The following is a 21,548-nucleotide window of genomic DNA, read 5'->3' on the forward strand; positions in this document are numbered from 1 at the left end:
CGTTATATCATTTCAGATTTTTTGTAGTATTTTTATGGAAATAAAAAATATACGGTCGCTTTACAATCATGATATTTTGATTGCTAACGTTTATGATTCTCATTGGAAATCGTTATGACGTGTAGTCGTCTCGTAATTTTTCGCTTTAACAGGGAAATCACGCAGGGGCAAGTACAAACAGTAATTACTGCGGAATCGTGGAAACGTATATGCAGAGTTTACAAAGCAATTTTGTCGACAGGCATCAAACAATCAACGCGATCGAATCGAATATGGTGGGGATTCTGTTTTTTTGCTAGCAACCTAGTAACAATTTACCGATTTGTCGATTTCGATGATGACCTAAACAATAATTCGACGGTTTATATTGTGAAATATTGTTTATAACTAAAAAAAGAAGAAAGAAAAAAAAAACAGACAAAATTTTCTATTTACGATAAGTCCGTAGAAAAAATGGAGATTACGATATAAATTTGTTAAAAGTGTTAAAGGAAATTTGTACGATTCGAAAAACATTGTATTGTAATATTTTTCGAAAATTAATAGTTTTTTTTTCTTTTACTTTCGGTTTTCTTTTCTTTCTTTTTCCTTCCCTTTTACGTCACGATTGTTCTATATAACTTGGTTGAATAATTAAATTCTCTTATTTCTTACTCTCTGAAAGATACAAATGGAGAAAGAGAAAGAAAGAATGAAAGAAAGAGAGAGAGAGAGAGAGAGAGAGAGAGAGAGAGAAGGAGAGAAAGAGAGAAAGAAAGAGAAAGAGAAAGAAAGAGAGAGTGTTCTTTGAAGAAACAACCTATCGAGTATCTTTTCTTAAGGATTTTCTTGATTTTCTTCCCCCTTGTTTTCGCTTCTCCTTTTCTTCGAACGCTACTTTGAAACACTAACCGAGTCTTGTCATGCGACGGCCAACGCCCACTTTCGCAGAGAGTAACATAGAACCAGACGAAAGCTTGGGAATTCGATCAATAATCAGAGGCTAACCGGCCAATCGTTTCCCGCATATAAGTGCCTTTACCGATGTGCACACGTTTATAGAAAGAGCATGCCAATGCATACCTATGTGTGCGCGCGTGCACGTTTATCTCTTCCGTATGCTTTTCTCTTTGTACCGTGTCATATGTATAGGTGTATGTATGCCTAGTATATGTTGGTAAGGTCCACGTATTCGAGTTGATATAGTGTCACATATGGGGTATTTATGTGTGTGCGTTTTATCCGGTAGCAAACGTGAGTATCTGTGTGTGTGTGCGTATATATATATATATATATGTGTGTATGCGTAATACTAGGAGTACAGCAGTCTGGCAAGCATCCGAATGATCCTTTAAAGCTTTCCCGAGCTTTCCGGGCACGACGCGTCTGCATAACACCACGAAGCTTTTCGATTTCGTCGGTCGAGTCTTTTTGTGGGAGAAAAGTGACACGAATCAAAGTGAAAATTTGGCTTTTTTTTTTTTTTAAGGATCTTCCTCTTCCGATAATAGGAATTTATCGCGGTGAACGTAGGAAATAATAATGTCAGATATACAGGCGGTGTTTTTTAACGGTAATAATGTGTATTAATCTGTATCATTATTGATAACTATTAGATCGAATTGAATGATTAGATTAATAATCCTTTGTGTTTTATCTTATTCTCGATATTTCAAAGTTATTATCAGTTTGTTTCTTGATTTATAAATTAAGTTTTATACTGTGCTAATTAATTGTACGTTATAACTGATCTGTTCTTACGATTCTTTTTTTTTTTTTCTTTTTTTCTTTTCTTTTAATCCAATCAGATATTCTTTATTACGAAATAAAGAATGTTAGAGGTGATTCAAGTTTCCTTTTAAATATTATATTTGTGATACTTGATAATAGATATATTATTTTTTTAGAAAATTATGTTACGTTATGTTAGATCTAATAAAGTATCGCGTGTTAATGTCGAGATAATTACAAAAACGAGTTAACGTAGAGACCAAGGAGAATTGGCGAATTTCCAAAGGGACGATATCTCGAGAGAGCCATAAGGTTTTCTCAATTCTCTTGGTACGACGTATCTCAGTCTTCCGCGCCATTATTTACACGGGCTGCTTTTCTCGCAAAGGGAACGTGTACCTAGCTACTATCTACTTCGAATTCGGCTCGCGTTTCGCGGTAAACCTCCTCGTGTTCGACGTCACGTGAATTTACGAGTCAGTTCGCGATCGTGTGAACGAAGATCGACTTTAGCTTCTTCTCGAACCGCCTTCGTCCTAGTAAATCACCGTAAGCGTCTCTTCTATCGGTGAGGATTTATCTTTCATGGGAGGAGAACGTTTTGTATTAAAGGTATAACCATGTAAAATAATATACATATCTATAAGTTTTCTCTTTTTTCTTTCTTTTTGTTTTTTTTTTTTTTCGATATACGTATCTGTAACGTATGTGTAACTACGCTACATATCTGTAGTATTCCATTTAATAAAATATGCATCTTATTTTCCATGATATCTATGCAATTTGTTTCCCAATTTTTATTGAATAATTGGATTACATTCAATTAAATTTCTATTTTTTTGATGAACGTTAAAACGTAGATATATCGAACGTTTTTTATACCGAAAAAGTATATTTATTTAATCAGTTTATAAATTTTGAAATAACTTTTTATTTTTTTAAAAATAATTTTTAACATCAGATTTATCCATATTGATTGTATACATCTTTTTTTTTCTTAAGTGAAAGCTGTCAAATTGACAGATATATTAAACAATGCGAGTTTTTTCGTTTTATAATATTCGTTCATATTATCACATCAATCAAAAGTTAATAGAAATTGTTAAAAAAGGATATTTATATTTTTTAATACTTAAAATCATGAAATCTAAAGTTAATTTTAGAAATCCGATGTTAAAAATATAACTTTATTTTCTGAACTTTATTTTTAAATAATCACATTTTTTAAATCAAAACAAACGTAGATAAAATTTATCGATATAATATTCCGTAATACTTATAAATGGTCAAGTTAGATTACATACATACATGCAAATATTCTTTATTTGTTTGTTCTTTTTTTTACATAGTTTTTAAAAAATGATCGGTGATTGGCGTTAACTAGACGTTTTGGAAAAAGCGCGCCAAATTCAAATTTGTCAAATTTGCACGAACGATCAGTAAAAAATATGCCACTTTCGTTTGCGTCTACTTCAATTAACGGGTCTAGATTCAAGTGAGCGTTCTCCCGATGGAAACGTAATTGAGAAACGCGCAAATGATTGCGGTTAGGTTGAAACGTAAGGAAGAGGAACGAAAAGGGAAACTGATGAAAGAGGGGAGGGATGGGCTTGAAATGGCGTGGATACGATTTACCGCTTCCAAGATCACAACGAATCTGTCCTCTTCTAATTTTTCTTTCGTCTAATAAATTTCTTTACGAAAGAAAGGATAGAAAATTATCGTTCGAAATGATAATTAACGGTTTTTTTCTTTTTTTTTTTTTTTTTTTAAAGAAAAAGGATAAATGGATGCCGATTGGTCGATAAACTTAGGAAAGAAAAAAAATGATTACTTAATTTTTTAATTTCGATAAATAACTTCTAAGCGAGCTTTTCCTTTTCTTTTCTTTTTTATTTTTCGAGTGAAACATTTCTGTTAACGCGTTGATTGCCATATATGAATATTATACATTTCAATATCCTAAGGGTTGCAGTTATATTGCCATTTTATTTATAATTTCGTTATACTTTTCGTAAGTCATAACAAAAATTGTTAATCAAGTTATTTTTTTAATTTTTTTTTTTGCATTTCCTTTCTTTCTCGCTTGCTATCTTTTATTTAAATAATGCTTAAAAAGTACAATTTTATGAAAAAATAATATCTCATTAAATTGACAGAATTTTTCGTTAGACTTAATACATTTGAAAGGTTAAGTATTGAGAGAGTGTAGCCCACTTTTGACTTTATCCTGTTATCCAGTTATGGATAACTCAAGCTAGGTTGAAGGAGAACGAAGAGAACGAATTAATATCAAAGATTATTATCGATCGCGAAGTTAATTCATTAAAAGCTACGGAATTTCCACGCGGCTTAACGTTCTTCCGTCCAATAAATTCGATATCGATTTACAATGATTCATTTATGCCCGATACCACCGTGGTCGCTGTCGTGGTTGTTGTCGCGCTCGTTGCTCGCGTTTAAAATGCGCCATTAATATATCGCGTTGGATATATACATTTAAAACAATCGAATATCTATCTCGACAGGATTATTTGTTCTCTTCTATTTCTTCTAAAATATATTGATTGTTTGGAAAACCATTGAAATTAAGTTACGATACCTCGTTCGATAGATCGAATGTTTTTTTTATCGTTGCGGATAATCGATTGAAAAAGGAAATGTAATAACACAAAGAAAAATAATAATCTTTAATTATTGACATTGAATTGTTATATTAAATTAACAATTGAAAATTCATATTATCAGTGATATTGTTGTTATTCTTATTAATTATTCTCTCCCAGGTCTCATTTGTTCTCTGAATTATGAGAAAAATTTTCGAAAATGGAAGAGGAATGCAAAGAATTTTTCATTTCAATTTGGTTACGATGATTTCCTAGTTCTCTGTTTATCTTTTTCTGTTTAATTCCAACGAATTCGTCTCATCAACTCTGTGGTTATTATGTAATCGGTAAATTCGTGCAGAATCAATCGTAATTACAGATTTTCACAGAGTTTGTGTACGTAATGGCGATAGAAGGGGAGGGATAGATAAAACCGCATTTGATTGAAAAGCTCCGAGAACCTATATTCGGAATAACGCAGGTTAACGACATAATCATTGCAAATGGATCGATTAAATGTGATTGTATCGATTTGTCGGAATTATTATTTTTTTATATTAATTCTTTTTATGTTACTTTGAATACGAACATGTGTACATATCTCTATCTTATTTAATTATTTTGCGATAAAAATCTCTATAATATAAAACTCACCATAAAATAAAATTAATAGCTTATTAATTTTTATTAATTATAGATTATAGTATAGACAAGTTTTTCAGAATGTATAGTTTTTTACTAAACAAAAAATTAGATTATACGAGTGATTAAGAACGATTTATCGATGTTATATTTTCATCGAATTATTATCAAAAAGAAATGATAAATATTTAATAATTACGCATATATACATACGCACATGTACACATACATATGTACACATACACACACACACACATGTACACACACACAGACGGTATTTCTTTATTGACATAATTTGATAACCTTTCGTTATTAATGTTATACCGATGCTAATGTTTACATAGTTCTATGTATTATTCGAAAATGTTGTCAACATCGAGAACTTCTGAATGGTTGAACGCCTGACCGCTAAGCCCTTCGTTAAGCATATTATTTGTTACCTCCTTTATAAACAAAACTCGCGGGCTTTGCTCAGCATTGACCTGAATAATATAGTCAGTTCGTGCTCGGATTTTGCAACGATCGGGGTGAATGTAACTGTTGAAAGTTTAACATGGTAAATTTTAAAGGCACTTCTGCAGGCATTCATTAATAGTAATATGCTAGTATTATTAATTAATATAATAATTAATCAGTAATAAGTTTTGCTTGGGAAAATTGATATATATACATATATCGTGTAATTTATCAAATATATTGTTTTTTTTTTCTTTTTTTTTTTATTTCTTTTATTTTCTTTTTTTTTCTTTTTTTTTTCTTTTTTTTTTTTTTCGTTTTTAGACAACTCATAAAGATTTGGTTTCATTTTCCAATACTATTTTACTTCGTTGGTAAAATTACTGTCAATTAAAGTTTTTTATTTTAACTAATTTCGTATATCGCGTACGACAAAATAAATCTTAATGTCATAATCTTCAAAGAACGTTACGAGCCGAAGTAAGATAAGATGAGTAGCAGCAAAATGGCGATTCTCTTGAAGCTTGAATTACATGGATCGCGTTGCTCTTCGTCGCTGGTAGTACCTGTGAAACGATAATGGATACGTTTTTGCTCGTTAAGACGAAAGTGAAGCGTCGTTCTTATTAATGATTCCATCTTTTTAAGAAATGTCATAGCCGGGTGACGCTCGAACTTAATTATCTTGATAGTATGAATTTACGATTTATGAGAACCATTTATTTGTTTCTTTTTTCTTTATATTTCTTTTTTTTTTTTCTATATGATTAGTGATTATTTGATCACACGTTAATAATACATACATATAATTAACGAGTAACAATGGATATTAAAATATTATTTATGAATTTTATTAATATTATCTTTTAAAAAGAAAGGTTGTATTTATAGATTTTAAGATAATTAAATTTTTACGTCAACTTTACTTCGAAATTAAGTCATTTTTTTACCTATTATTATTACTATCATTATTATCATTATTATCATTAATACTATTATTATTATTATTATTATTATTATTGAATTTATTACATAAAAAGAAGAAAACAAAATCCATTATAGATATGCTGTATTAACGATAATAAATATTCATATTGTAATGTTAAATATGTTTCGTCAAATTGATATTCAACATTCTATGTGAACACGTGTTCAACGAATGCGTGAAATATTTTCCTCTTTCGTATTTCATCAACAATAACGACAACAACGACGACGACAATGATGACGACGACGACGACGACGACAATGGAAAACTCCATGTGAGCTTAAGTACACCGCAACCAAGCAAAGTTAATTATCCGCCTATGTCCAAGAGCATCAAAGTACTTCCTTAACGCGTTAGCAAAATTAAACTACATTGGGAGAGTAACTTAGAGAAGGTTGTGGCTGTGCAGTTTCTCGAGAATAATCGTTTTCTCTGCGTATCCGTTCTGGCCAGGGATAATTAAGTCATCCGTAGATTTTGCAGGCCGTTGGGTATCGGCCGATTACTCATACGATCATAATTCGTAATTCTACTATCTCGACTATTATCCTTCATATTGGGTTCTATGTAACTCTAGAAAACTATTTGCTTTGGTTAAATAATAAAAATAATAATTTTATTCTTCGAGCCGATATTTTTCATCGTCGCGTTTAATTAATAGAAGGATTGGGTTAATAGTTTATAATAGACAATTCCTAACAATAAATTTACTATGAATGATCTAGAGAATATCAACTATTCAACTGTGTTCCATGTGCCATCGATGTTTCGGTTTACCACGCCCTATAATCAATTGTACGTTGCCATAATTTCGAGTTCTAATTGTCGCGAACATACGATCGTTTCAATTACAATCAATAGCCATCTTGTAGAATGATTGCTCGAGCGTTAACTAGCTCGCGAACTCACCGTGTCCTAGGACATGGTATTCTGAAATTGATAATAACCAACGACGGAATCGACAAGATTTAGTCCGGCAAATAATGGTTTTCTCTCTTGTTACCAGCTGAATCCGGTAATTAAGTTTCCACGATTATTCTCCTGTTCTTGATCTGCCGATAATTATATGAACGTTTCGAATGGTCCTGAATACGACGATGATCTGTCATAAAACTGAAAGAACTGGTAGAAAGAAAAAAAAAAAATTATATTCTTTCTCGAACTTCGTATTTATTAAAATAGTAATTCTGTCATCGTAGAATTTTATTTCTTTAGAATATGATCAGCGTTAAAATCGAATTAAAAAATGCGAAATTATAATTATAGGAGATAAGTAATCGCTGATATTCAAAATCAATGTGTACATTTAATAAAATATAGTCTATATATATATATATATATATATATATATATATATATATATATATATATGTACAGTTTATGTATACAGATTCAATATACTATACTATTATATTTGATATTATATAACATGATACTACATATATAATATGATACTATTTGACACTTTGCCATTTTATACATTTCTACGATACAAGAGATAATCCTTCAATGCTTTTTAACAATCATTCACTCACACCTGTATACATTTATACCAATATTAATGCTTTGAATAATTCAAACTCGTATTTAAAATATACGTGTATTGTGACTCGTATCAATGCACTATTACTCATTTTATATATTGCCTTTAAAAGTAATACCCAAATATTTATTAATTATTACACTCGTCTATAAATACTATTTTACATGACTTTTTTTTTTTTTTTATTTTACATAATAGTAACGAAGCTTTGTTAGAGATCTATAGAAATGTAGTTGGATTTTCTTGCTTAACCAAATCGAATCGTATTGAATTTCGGTAACAATATAAATTATACGAACTAGTCTCGTGTATTTTCAATGCGGATAGCTCTTCGATGCAATACTCGTGTTACATACGAATGTATTTATCTACATATATACACGTAAATAGTAACGCGTAGGATATCGACGACAATGGGTTCGAACTAGAAACGAAGCTTTAACCCTATCAGAGTGATCGCTTTCTCCCTTGTTACAGGGCGCATCTCGGGTAATTAAGTTTCCTGTAGTTTTCACAGACCACTGGCCACGAGTATTCGGCTTCCAATTGCTGTAACTACCGGCCGCAACTCCGTTCCTATTCTCTTGCAATACATCGCCATTGCCGTTGCCGTTGCTGTTGCTGTTGCTACTGTTACTGATGCTAGTGGTAGTGCCGATGTTAGTACTCCTACCTAAAGATGGTTCCAACTACTTCATCGAGTTTAAATCTCATTTTGCCATAGGGGTCTTTCGTAGCCACAGAACAACAAGTAGAAGTCTGATCGGACGATCCTACCGTTAGAACTGAAAACGTCTTCCAATTTTCCTTTTCCTCCTCAACCTTTATCCGATCCCTCTACTACTATTACTACTACTACTATTATTACTACCACTACTACTTCTACTATTACTACTACTACTACTACTACTACTATTACTAGTATTACTACCACTATTCTTTGTTCTTTATCCATACTGTGTATTTTTCGTCCTTTATCCTTTCTTTGGTGGTTCTTTAGCCGCTCGAATCAACAAAATAATGTTTCCCATTGCCAACACGTATTTCACGATCGCCTGTGTTCGGCAGAAGCTACCGACTTTTTCTTACTTTCTCGATTTTCTACTTCTTTTATTCGTTCTTTCTTCTTTTGTTCATATCTTTTAGGATTGACATCGAATGCTGATTAGAATCTTCAACTCGATTCGAGATGTTTTAGATTGGTCGAATCAGATATTTCGTTAATCAACTCTTTCATGTTATTTTCCGATATTTCAAGTAATTTTAATTTCGTTTGGAACATAGAGTATATCTTGAAATGGTTTAAATTAGAATAAATTCTTTTTTCTTATCGTTTTTCTTTCTTTTTTCTTTTTTTAATTAGACTTCAAAGGTTGATTAGGATCTTCTGTCTTTGATTCGACTATGTTTCAGATTGGACAGATCAGATACTTCGTTAATTAACTCTTTCATGTTATTTTTCGATATTTCGAGTAATTTTAATTTCGTTTGGAACATAGGATATATCTTGAAATGTTTTAAATTAGATTAAATTTTTTTTCTTTTTAATTTGACATCTTTTTTTTTTTTTTTTTTTTTTTTTTTTTTTTTTTTTTTTGTAGATACTCCAAAGATTGCTCAGGATCTTCTGTTTGATCGGCAGTTTTCGATTGGACGACGAATTAGATACTTCTTTAATTAATCCTACATTTTAAAATGTTACAATTTAGAATAAACTTTTTGTTCCTATTTTGCCGTTCTTTTCTTTTTTCTTTTTTTTTTTTTTTTTTTTTTTTTTTTTTTTTTAGTTTGAGATTAATTAGGATCTTCCGTTAAATCCGATTAAATTCTAGATTGATTTAATGGGATTGATTTGTTTCTTCTTCTTTCGTTTTTCATTGTTAACTTTTATAATAACTCTTAGAATCTTTTGATATCTTGAATGATTATAATTTTATTTAAAATGAAGACGCGAAAGAATACATCGTTACAATATTTCAATAATGTTCGGATCCTTAATCTTTATGTTTAATATTTTTTCCCGATATTTATGTTATATCGTGCATACTGCTCGGTGCATTTAGGAGAATATTCCCCGTTATAATCTCTGGGGATTTACGAGAATCGGGAATCGCGTCGGTTTACATCGTGAAATTCCATAGTCCGGTGGGATTATTGTGCGAACAGTAGAACTCTCGGAAAAGCGAGCAGGCGTTCGTGACATGTAACGGTTCAGTCGATGAACTATTTTAAATATGTTTTCCCACATATTTTCTATACGCTCGTATACTACTTATCCTTGTTTTTGGTCATTGGAAAAGAAAGAAGAAGAAGAAGAAGAAGAAGAAAAAAAAGAAGAAGAAAAAATGAAGCAGAAGCAGAAGAAGAAGAAGAAGAAGAAGAAGAAGAAGAAAAAGTGAAGCAGAAGAAGAAGACGAAGAAGAAAAAAAGAAGAAGGAGAAGAAGAAGAAAAAAATAAAAAGAAAAAAAAAAAGAAGCAGTAGAAGAAGAAGAAGAAGAAAAAAAGAAGAAGGAAAAAAAATGAAGCAGTAGAAGAGTAAGAAGAAAAAAAAAAGTAGAGACAGGCATTAAAGATAAGACGAAGACGCGGCGTATCTCGGCAACGAGTCCGTAGATGCATCAACTGAGTACCGTTAGTGGTAGTAGTAGTGCACCTGTATATCTCAGAAGCGCTGCTGCCGTAGCTATCGATTTTCACGTAAAACTTGCGGAAAGTGCATCCACATGTGTGTACCTCTACGTATGTACGTAAGTACATAGTATAATACGTACGTACGTACGTTGCATATATGCCGCGTACCTTTTTTTCCCTCTTTCTTTCTTCCTTTCTCTTTTCATTGAAACGTTTGATGAACGTTTGGTGTTAAGAAAGGAAAAGAGAGAGAGAGAGAGAGAGGGAGAGAGAGAGAAAAAGCTTTCTTTCTCATTGATCGTATCTCATAGTAATTAGTGCAATCACGAGAGAGAAGTACCTTACTAGGTTCGTTATAAAAAGAGAGAATTTACGTTGACCTCAAAATCTCGTGCGAATCGATGTTATCATCATCGTAATGTCCCTGTATATTTGTGTTTTCACAATCGTTCGGTAGAAACGCCATTTTGTACTTTAATCTTTTCATCGACAAAATTTACTTCACCGCTCGCGCCTAACTCGTCTACCGTAACAAACTTCGTTGGCTTACCTCCGGGGTCACGTCTTTTCGTCTGCCCTTCGCGTTTCCGTTAAATCGTCTACGGACAATTGCGAGCTTAACGCGTTTCGTGTTCCGTACGGAGAAAAAGGGGACGACCGACTTGCGAAGGATTGAAAAGAGAATTTCCTTTCTCTTTTTGTCTTTCTCTTCTTCTTTTTCTTCCTCTTTTTTTCTCTCTCTTTTTTTTTTTTCTATTTCTTTCTAATGTAAGCTTTTTCTTCCTTCTTCTTTTCTCTCTCTCTCTTTCTCTTTCTCCCTCTTTTCGAATTTCTTTTTTTTCTCCTTTTGCTTCTTTCTTTTCCCTTTTTTTATGTTTACGTCCGGAAAACGCGCATACCGGAAGACCTCCTACTAACTTTCCGTGCGTTTTGTATTACTGCGAGCCTTCGAGCGGTATCGCGAAACAGCGTGAACAAGCAGCGCGTACTCATTTTTTCTTTTCGAGCTCGTTTCATACCTGGCATCGAACAAGAAGTTCGTTTTTTCTGCGATCTCTAAAGACGAATTTTATGCCAAGTCATGAAAAATTTCGAGTGGTCCTTTACTTCCCAACGAAAATCCATGAAGAAATTCTTTTCTTTGAATTTTCGCAATTAAAAAGCGTTCTTATTTAAAGAAAAGATTTATATGTATATATATATACACACACACATACACATATATATATGTATGTATATATATATATATTTATATGTATATGTATATATTTATGTGTTCAGTCAAAATCTTTTTCTTTGATTGTAAAATTTTATATGAGATTGCAATTCATTTTTTCTTGAAATTTATGATATTCGGAAGAGCTTTATTTTGATTTATAATAATAGCAAAAGAAATAATTTTGACAGTTTTGAATTTGTCTTGATCTATTTTACAAATTTGATATAAGAAAATAAATCAGATAGATTTTTAAAGAAAGATCAATGATCTTTATTCGAATGGTCAGATATTCTTTTTCCAAAAGTTTTTTCTTTTACCAAAGGAATAACCGGAATATATATAAATATTTCGAATATTAAATGTCAATACTAAATATTTCGAATTTTAGATAGTAAATATATACATATACATATATATGCTTTTTATTTCTCTTGAAACGTTTTCCGTATAGCATTGAGAACATACGGATCAAAAGCGTGTAATATAATGTCGAATACGCGTCAGCCTATCATAAATATATTCAGAGATGTTCTTATCGAATCGGATCACGATGTGAAACTTCTTTGCATAGGTATCAAATATTGCAATCTGATTTTCGTATCGATGCAGGATGACGTGTATATCGACTTATCTTGTATCGCTTGGAATAATTTACAGAGTAGCTCTAACCGTTCGATCGACGAATAAATTACATGTTGTGTGATCGCATTTGTGTACATGTTTGTACATCTCTGAATACGCAATGAGAATAATGTTTAATAATTTTTCCTTATATAGATAGAGTTAAAAATCTAATAGTCCAATAATATTAAAAATAATTAGAATTTATTAAATGGATACACAAATTTAAATGTGTGCGTGTGTGTGTGTGTGTGTCTATATGATTTTGAATTTCAAATATGCAATATTAAAAAATAAGAAATCTTGGAACCTAAACTCACGACTAATATCGACTTGGTCTGACTTTTAAATTCATGATGATAGTATATTCAAAAGTTAACAATAATACAGAAATGTATAATCGACAGAGATAATTAAAATTCGGTAGAAATATATGAAGTTTAGTATTGATTGTTAAATCAAATTATAAATGAATTCTTTATCAGCAGGAATAAGTGGATTCAGTATTATTTTCAATTATTTCGTTGAAAATGACGAACGTATTTATGACTTATCCATCCATCTGTCTGTCTCTCTCTCTCTCTCTCTCTCTTGTGTCTCTCTTTGTGCGAGTCATCGTGCCAATCTATTGCACGAATTTCGCCGAGTATAAGGGAAAACGCGCTTTCGCGTTCACCGACGCGTTGATCCGTATGGAACAAGGCGTGCAGCAATGCGGTAGCATTTAAGTAAATTGCTGCCCACAGCAATAATCAGCCAGTTGGTAGCAGTAGTGTTTCTAGTGGCGCCATTGCACCCGCCGTCCGATCGAATCCTCCTCGTTGATTTCGGTGGGCTGTCCTTGTATGTTTAATTGATTAGCTTTGCTAACGGTTGCTGCACGTAATACCGTTGCTGACAACGCATCGTCTACCTGCGTACAATCGAAGAGAGAGAGAGAGAGAGAGAGAGAGAGAGAGAGAGAGAGAGAGAAAAGCTCCGCTTCGGGTTACGTTTCTGATTATTAGAGCTCGATTATAACTTGTCTTGTAATATTATTAATGTCATGAATTTTTCTGCTCAGCCATTATATAATATATCTTTACTGTTTCATACGAATATGAAAAAGAAATCTTCTCGTTATGTTTGTTAAACGAACCATAGCTTTTTATCTATGATTCCCATTTAATTGGATCGTCTGTTCCCTTTTTCGTTCTGTTGTTACTTCTTTTTGTATTTATTTGATTTGATTTGATTTTTTTCTTTCTTCTCTTCTCCCCATCGCACGAAGGCAACAACAAGTGTTTTTAATGGATTCAATTATGAAATGTTTAACGTGACTCACGTGCGACGCATCCGAACGGATACATTCTTGACAAGACAAGAGAAGAGAAAAAGGATAGAGAAAAAGGATAGAGAAAAAAGTAACGACTTCATCGAAGAGGATTGTTCATTGGAAAAAGTCGAGAGAAAAATAGTACCGATGTGTGTTCATCGCGTTTGTGATTGAAACGTATACACATTTTCATGTATCTTTGTGTTATAGGATAGAGTTGCCAAATGCATACAGGTCGTCTAATTCATATCTCATTTATTTTGTATTTTTTAATGTAAACGATATCTGATGGTAAATACACACACACACACACACACACACACACACACATATATATATATATATATATATATATATAAAATAAATAAAGAATGGTATTTATCTATGAATTAAGAATTTATTCTACGTATTGTATTTATTTAAATTATTATTTTATTTCACGCTTGTTAATAATATAAACATTTTAAAGAAATCTATCGATGTCGTTTTCTAAATAATTTATATATTACAATATCTTTATGAAAAACTGTATATTACTGTAATTCAGAAGAGAAAACGAGGAGAGAAGAAGGATAAAAAAGAAGAATAAAAAGAGGAAGAGGAAGAAGAGAAAAATATTCGTTTGTAATTTTCCTCGTCCGGCATACATAACCGAGTTGTGAATGATTGGATAGAATTGTGACACGTGGGCAAAATACGAATTATGGAAACTGAAAGGAAATTCGTTGAGTTTGAATACGCGAATACACTAGGATAATAATTAAATCAACGATTAAATTGAAATTTACATGAGAAAGATAGATAGATAGATATGAATAGAGAGAGAGAGAGAGAGAGAGAGAGAGAGAGAGAGAGAGAGAGAGTGTTCATTTAATGAACGATATCTTATTAATCCATTAATACGTAAGCCACTTGAGTTTTCACTTTCTCTCTCTCTCTCTCTCTTTTCCTCTCTCTCTCTCTCTCTTTCTCTCTCTCTCTCTTTCTCTTTCTCTTTCTCTCTTTCTTTCTCTATACCTCAGGATCTTTTCTTTTTTTATTTCTATCTTTATCTTTATTTTTTGCACTCGTTACACTTACCGATAACCATCGTAGTATTGTTCACAAAGAATGAATTATCCTCGTGAACACGTCAAATACACGTCTGTCAGCAAATTACATTTAATCCTTTCCGTCATTGTCGGATAAAACTGGTGTCCGCCTATTATATCGTTTCACGTTTTTTCTCTCGTAAAAGATGAGTGATACGATTCGTGGATGTTAACGGTAGTTTATTTATTGTTTGTGTCTCTTTTCTAGCCTTTTTTCTCTCTGTTTTTTTTTTTTTTTTTTTCTTTTTTTTCCTTCATTTCAATAGATTTATTCAAACGAGTGTGTTGGTATTATAAGGAGATATACTATGTGAATCATTAGGTGTCGATTATTTTCATTTCTTTTTCTTTATTTTTTTTTTTTTTAACTAATATTTTAAGATCAATATTTGAAAATGAGTTAATCGAGATTTAATTACGAGGCTGTTTTTTTTTTTTTTTTTTTTTTTTTATTAGTATTTTTCAATTAATTGGGGAGCGATCGTAACTTTTGGAAATGAAACATGGAAATGAAATTTTTTAATTATGTTTGAAATTCTCCACGAACATTGTGACAGTTTTTTTTTCTTTTTTCAAATATGTACATGCGTGTAAATGCATACGACTTTAGCAACAAAAATTTCCGACTATAGCAACAAATTAACTGAACCAAATATAACTAAATTTTAGAAACAGTTCGTGTATATTTGGGGAGAGTGTTTAATATTTCAGATTTATCGATTGTGGAAATTTTCAAAATGATTCTCAATTATATAAACTGTTATGTGAACGATTAATGTAATGGTCAAATTTGACATTATTGAATTTTTACGGAGTATTCCTGAAACGTATAAAAAAGTTTCGTTTAAAGTTTTAAACAAATTAATAAATTATTTTCAAAATGATGAAAGTTAAATCCATTATAAAAATTTTGTAAATTTTACGAAGTAGTTAAATCAATTCTATTGATTTTCCTAACAATAGTCTTTTAGAATAATATGTTGACAAAATGTGTTGAAAAAAAGTTAATATAGATTAATTAAGAAAATTATTGACTTCAACGAGACAGATAATAGTTTTGTGTTTTGTGTTGTTGTATAGTTGTTATTTTTTTTGTTTTTTTTTTTATTTATCTTGTTAACACACGTTATATCGGATATATCTGGACATCGACGTTGATCGTAAAGCGAGATTTCAAACGAAAGTATTCATCTCGTTCGTTCATCGGCGCGTCGCGAACTCGTTACGGTTGTAATTCAATTAAATCCGTATAAATTGGATCAAAGTTAAATTAGAATTCGTCGTCCATCAAATTTTAGTTGCCAAACTCTGTTACTCTCGAGTACTGGCTGCTTTTTCTTTGCCCATTGGAGGAATAAGAGTAGAAGTAGGAGGAAGAGGAAGTGGAACGGATCGGTTAAAATACGTTAGTAAAAGCGAATGTACGCTAAAAGAGTTGAAGGAAAGAGAAAGAGAAAGAAAAAGAGAGAGAGAGAGAGAGAGAGAGAGAAAGAGAGAGAAAGAAGAAAAGTCCTGCGCGAAATGAAAACTCGTTGGCCGAGGTGAAGGCAGTATAATCGAAAGAGAGAGAGAGAGAGAGAGAGAGAGAGAGAGAAAGAGAGAGAGAGAGAGAGAGAGAGAGAAAGAGAGAGAGAGAGAGAGAGACAGGTGGCGGGTTAATTTGCTAATGAATTTTAAAAAGAGTCGAGGAGTTGGCGCGCTCTCTCATGTCGCGTTCTTTCATATTCTTTCTTTCTCTCTCTTCTATCTCTTTATATATGTATATATATATTTCTCTCTCTCTCTCTCTCTCTCTCTCTCTTTTCCTCTTTTCATCATAATAATTTGATTTTACCAAGCTCGACGACGCGAACATGGTTTTGTTTACTTTCGGATATTAACGAGAAAAGAATGAAGCGAAGAGTAAGAAAAGGAAATAAAAAAAATAGATAGAATGAGTAACAATGTATAACCAAGAAGATAGTAGAGAAGGAAAGGGCAAGCAAAAATTTTTCATTTGAATAAATGAAAAATTTTTGAAAATCGAAGAAGAGGAATGTGATTTGTGAAACGTCCGTATATAATTCAAAGAGAAAAATTGATACGTGAATCTTTGGTAAAGTTTTTTTTCTTAAAAAAGGCAAAGAGAGAAAAGATTCTAAAGAAAGATTAATACCAAAAGTTTCTATTAAAACTCTACGTATGCCTTGTGGCTAATACGTCCCTTCACAATATATATTTTTTTTTTATCCCTCCGTCGAAATGTTCCGTTCGCTGGTTTCTCGTTTTTCTTTTCTTTCTTTCTTTCTTTTTTTTTTTTTTTTTTTTTTTTTTTTTTTTATTGAGGGGTAAAAAGATCGTGACGAATGAAATTTTCGAAGAAAAGTTTATAGGGGGAAACTTTTTCGCGTTTCTCCTCCTCTCTTCTTCTACAGATCTTACTGTCTTCCTCGTTCAATGAAAATTTTTCACATGATATCGTGAAAATTAGTTATGCGTCTTTTTGAAATCGAGGATTACTTATTTTATTGAATCATAACTCATCGACGAAATAAAGATTTAAATTCAATACGAACAAAGAAAAATAAAATAGATATCAAAACAATTATATCGATCGTTAAAAGTAAAAACAAAAGTAATCAATAATAATTAAATTAATCATTGTCGTGCTCATTATTAATATATTAATAATTTATAACTATACTAAATAATATGGTATTATAAATAATTTAATATGGTACATATATCTTTAATATTATATCATTAATTTATCATTATATAATTTTATATTTGAATATAAAATTCTATCTTAATAGAATACTACTAGTACTACTCTGATCTTTTGGTATTAGTATACTAAATAAGTATATCTACTATTATTTAGCATACTTAACATACTAAAGTTACCATTAATTTATTAAAAAGTATTTCAGTAGTATTAATAAATTTTTATGCTTAACGAACATTAACCCTCGGATATAAATTAAGAATAAACTTTACGAAAAGAAATATTCAAATATCAATGATCGAAATAAAAATAGATATTTTACGTAATCAACTTCAATATATAATTCATAAATTATTATTATTCTTTTCCATTTTTTTTTTATTTTATTTTTTCCTTGAACATCGTTTGATTATTATCTTCGTGCTGTAGTCTATATCTCTCAACATGCTCGTCCAACCCTGGAATTTTTCTTACCCTTTGGCATCGGTCGATCCCCTTTTGCCTTCATCCTTGCCTTATTCCGTAGACACACACATACATAAACATATACATACACATATACATACACATCCGTGCACCTATATACATACTTGTGTTTACTCGGTCGGGCTTCTCCTTTCGTCCTCTTCAGCATCTCCTTTTTGTTGTTCTGCATCTCTCTTTCTCTCTCTCTCTCTCTCTCTCTCTCTCTCTCTCCTCTTTTTCCGTGGCAACGTAGCGTGGAGAATCCGCGTAGCAAGCGACATCATTCCAGCCGATTTGACGTTCGATGAACATCTTGTGATCGAAATGTTAAAGCTGCTAGAGAAGATAGTTCTCTCTCTCTCTCTCTCTCTCTCTCTCATTCTCTCTCTCTTTCTCTTTCTCTCTTGCTTTCGTAATTAGGCAATGGGTTAATTAGCGAGTAGTCATGCAGATCGTTTCTATCGATGCAGCTTTTCTTTCTTCTAATTTCTCTCTCCTTCTTCCTCTTTCCTCTTTCTCTGTCTCTCTCTCTCTCTCTCTCTCTCTTTTTCTCCTTCATATATTCCTTCGTATAAATCATAACGCTTATTAATCCCTTCATTTTGTTTTTATCAATCATTTTCATCTATTCGAGGAACGGAAAAAAAAATCTTAAGGTATCGAAAAGAAAAGAAAAGAAAAAACAATAGTGAAAAATTGATTTCTTCCTCTACGTGTGTATGTGTGCGCGTAATTTTTTTTTCCTTTCCTTTCTTTCTTTCTAGTCGCCCGAAATTGTCCCGAATCTCGTAAACTTTTCCTATTTTTTTGTTTTGTTTTGTTTTTCTTTTATCTCGTTCGAATGATACGAGATCATGTTTCCCGGTGTCGTGCTCAATTCGTCGATTTATTTGAAGTGTTCGATGACAGGCAGAAAGGATATATATATATATATATATATATATATATATATCGAGAATCTCGAATGAAAACTGATCGACACTCAGTTTCTATAGCGTACGACCCCCAAGTATTTTTCCAATATTTAAATACTCTCTCAGTTCGGCCGAATTTGATCGACCCTTTACATTGCGAGCGCGTTATACTTCTACCCTATCATCTAGGTCTTTTTCTATCTATCTGTCTATCTATCTATTTATCTATCTATATATCTACCTTCACAAGCTTTTATATTTCTAACGTTTGTTTTTATTTTGGAAAGAAAAGAAGATCGACAGTGCAATTACGGACTTTATACTTTATTACTTTTTCACATTTTTTATTTCGGTCTTTGCAATTTAAATAATACATTTTAAAATTGATCGATACTTATTCAAACATCTTAAGAGATTAGAGACAAGAGAGTTTTGCTCGTGCATATATCCGCTACGTCAATCCCAATCTCCATTCAATATACATATAATAACGTGCTCACGTCGATCGTTATAAATATTTAACAGGGTCGGATCATCATTCTCGACTCGTTGAGGAGGAAGATAATCGCCGTGGTAATTTCTTAAGACTCAACTTTACTTAACTAGCGATGGAGTCGGTCTCTTTCTCTCTCTCTCTCTCTCTCTCTCTCTCTCTCTCTTTCGTTCGAAATGCTAATTCTAACGTCGTGCCTCCCGCAAGTTCGGAGTACGTTCAGAGAACTTACTTGTTTTAATGCTACGCGGTGCTGAGTTGACCTCCTGCAGGATCTACAGAGAGAATAACTACGTCTTTACAAACTATTTGCATAAGAAACGACATTGGTTTTAAAAGAAATAAAAAGATATAAAAGGAATGAGAAGTAAGGGAGATATGATATTTTAATGAAATTAATCTTTATTCGTACGTTAATCCAATTTTTTTCCTTACGTTGCTGTGCTGTTCTAGAGAAAAATTATATAACATGTGAAAATTATACACTAGCTTATAAAATATTAATCTTTAATATTAAATATGAATTATAAACTAGCATATATTAATTTTTAATATTAATCATTAATAAATTAGCTAACACTTAATTTGCAATTTTTTTAACATTTTATTAAAAAAAAAAAGAGAAAAAAAATGGTTCATAAAACTTTGAAGTTACAAAGGATTACAGTATTATATAATATTTGTATATGTACGTTATGTAAGACGCGTATGTGTTAGAATTATCAACTATATTATTTATAACTTCTTCTTCAAGTAATTTCCTGAAATAGAAAATAGAATTTTAACCTCCTTCGAGGTCATTATATTATATAGTATTTTTTTTTTATCCTGTTCATTGGAATATTGAACAAAATTAATGAAGAATAATATTTCCACAAGGTAATCGGTATTTCTGATTGTAAAACGATTGTGAATAATATACATTTTAAATCAAGAAATAAGAATTACAAATTGTCATAAACTTATTAATTACGATTGAATAGTACAACAATATTGACGTCTATCTTACATATGCGCAATCTATAATATTTCTCCTAAGAGTCACGTTCCTATTGGGTATATCTGTCCATGGGAATTTTTTGGATAATCGGCAAGAAAATAAGTAGATAAAAAAAATATTGCCATTTTTGTCCGAACTTTGGAATTATTATTAAAGTACTTAGTTTTCGATAATGTGTCGAGCCAGTATCCTTCAAATATCAATGCAATACTCATAGTCATCAGGACAAAGTATCACGCATGAGATAGGTTAAACATTTTCAACGAATTATCCCGACACGTCCATTATCAATAAGAATATTGCTTTCCCATTTCAGGTACTTTTTATTTAAATTTCTCCCTTTTCATTTTCCTTTTTTAAATCATTAATGCCTTTGTGAATAGTTCGAGAGAAATCTACAGATAGTTGCATCCAAGCATTTGCATTCATCAATAAGACGATCGAATTTTACAAATATCAATGGCTATTCCTCAAACGAAGGTATCCAGAACAATCTAAATCGTAATAGTCAACCTACATCCTTCAGACTCGCAAAATACAGATCTCCGAGTCTTATTAGATTATTGGCTATCACTTCTAAGAAATTACCAATATCACTAACTACATGTCACTATACAAAAACACATTGACAATTGTATCGTATTTCGACGGATATACTGTGATAATTACAATTCATACTATATCTATTATTTTGCATTTATCTCACGAGCTCCACGGAATCCTTCGAAAGAATTCGCCTTCTTCCATTAATTTGCTGGAATTTGCGGGAAAGTGAGTGATATTTTGTTGATGGCCTACAACGATATCCTAATCTAGTATCGCCGTCCTTATTCATCGTGATCATAACTCTGACGATTAGGAAGAGACAAGGAAAATTCTTCGTGCAAATCGACTAACATTGGTGGTCCATTATGAGACGTGTATCTGGAAATGTTCTCGAAGTTGCATCCTATACGACGTAATAAACAATAAATTACTAATTATAAATTGTGACAAAAAAATGAAATAAAATATATATACGAATGCGCGATATCAAAATTACTTAGAGATATACAGGATTAAAAAATATCATCAACTTTCTTTGAATATCTTAATTTCGAAATAATCGACAATAAATTTTCAAAGAAGATTGAATAGAAATCAATG

General features: G+C 31.5%; 1 protein-coding gene across 4 annotated transcripts in view; it reads left to right on the forward strand.

Annotated features, from left to right (window-relative positions):
• The window catches only part of LOC124953659 (acetylcholine receptor subunit alpha-like 1), a 124,910-nt gene that overhangs the window by 54,073 nt on the left and 49,289 nt on the right, over positions 1 to 21,548 (forward strand). The window lies entirely within an intron of this gene.

Source organism: Vespa velutina, chromosome 13 (genome assembly GCF_912470025.1).
Source record: "Vespa velutina chromosome 13, iVesVel2.1, whole genome shotgun sequence".
NCBI lineage: Eukaryota > Metazoa > Arthropoda > Insecta > Hymenoptera > Vespidae > Vespa > Vespa velutina.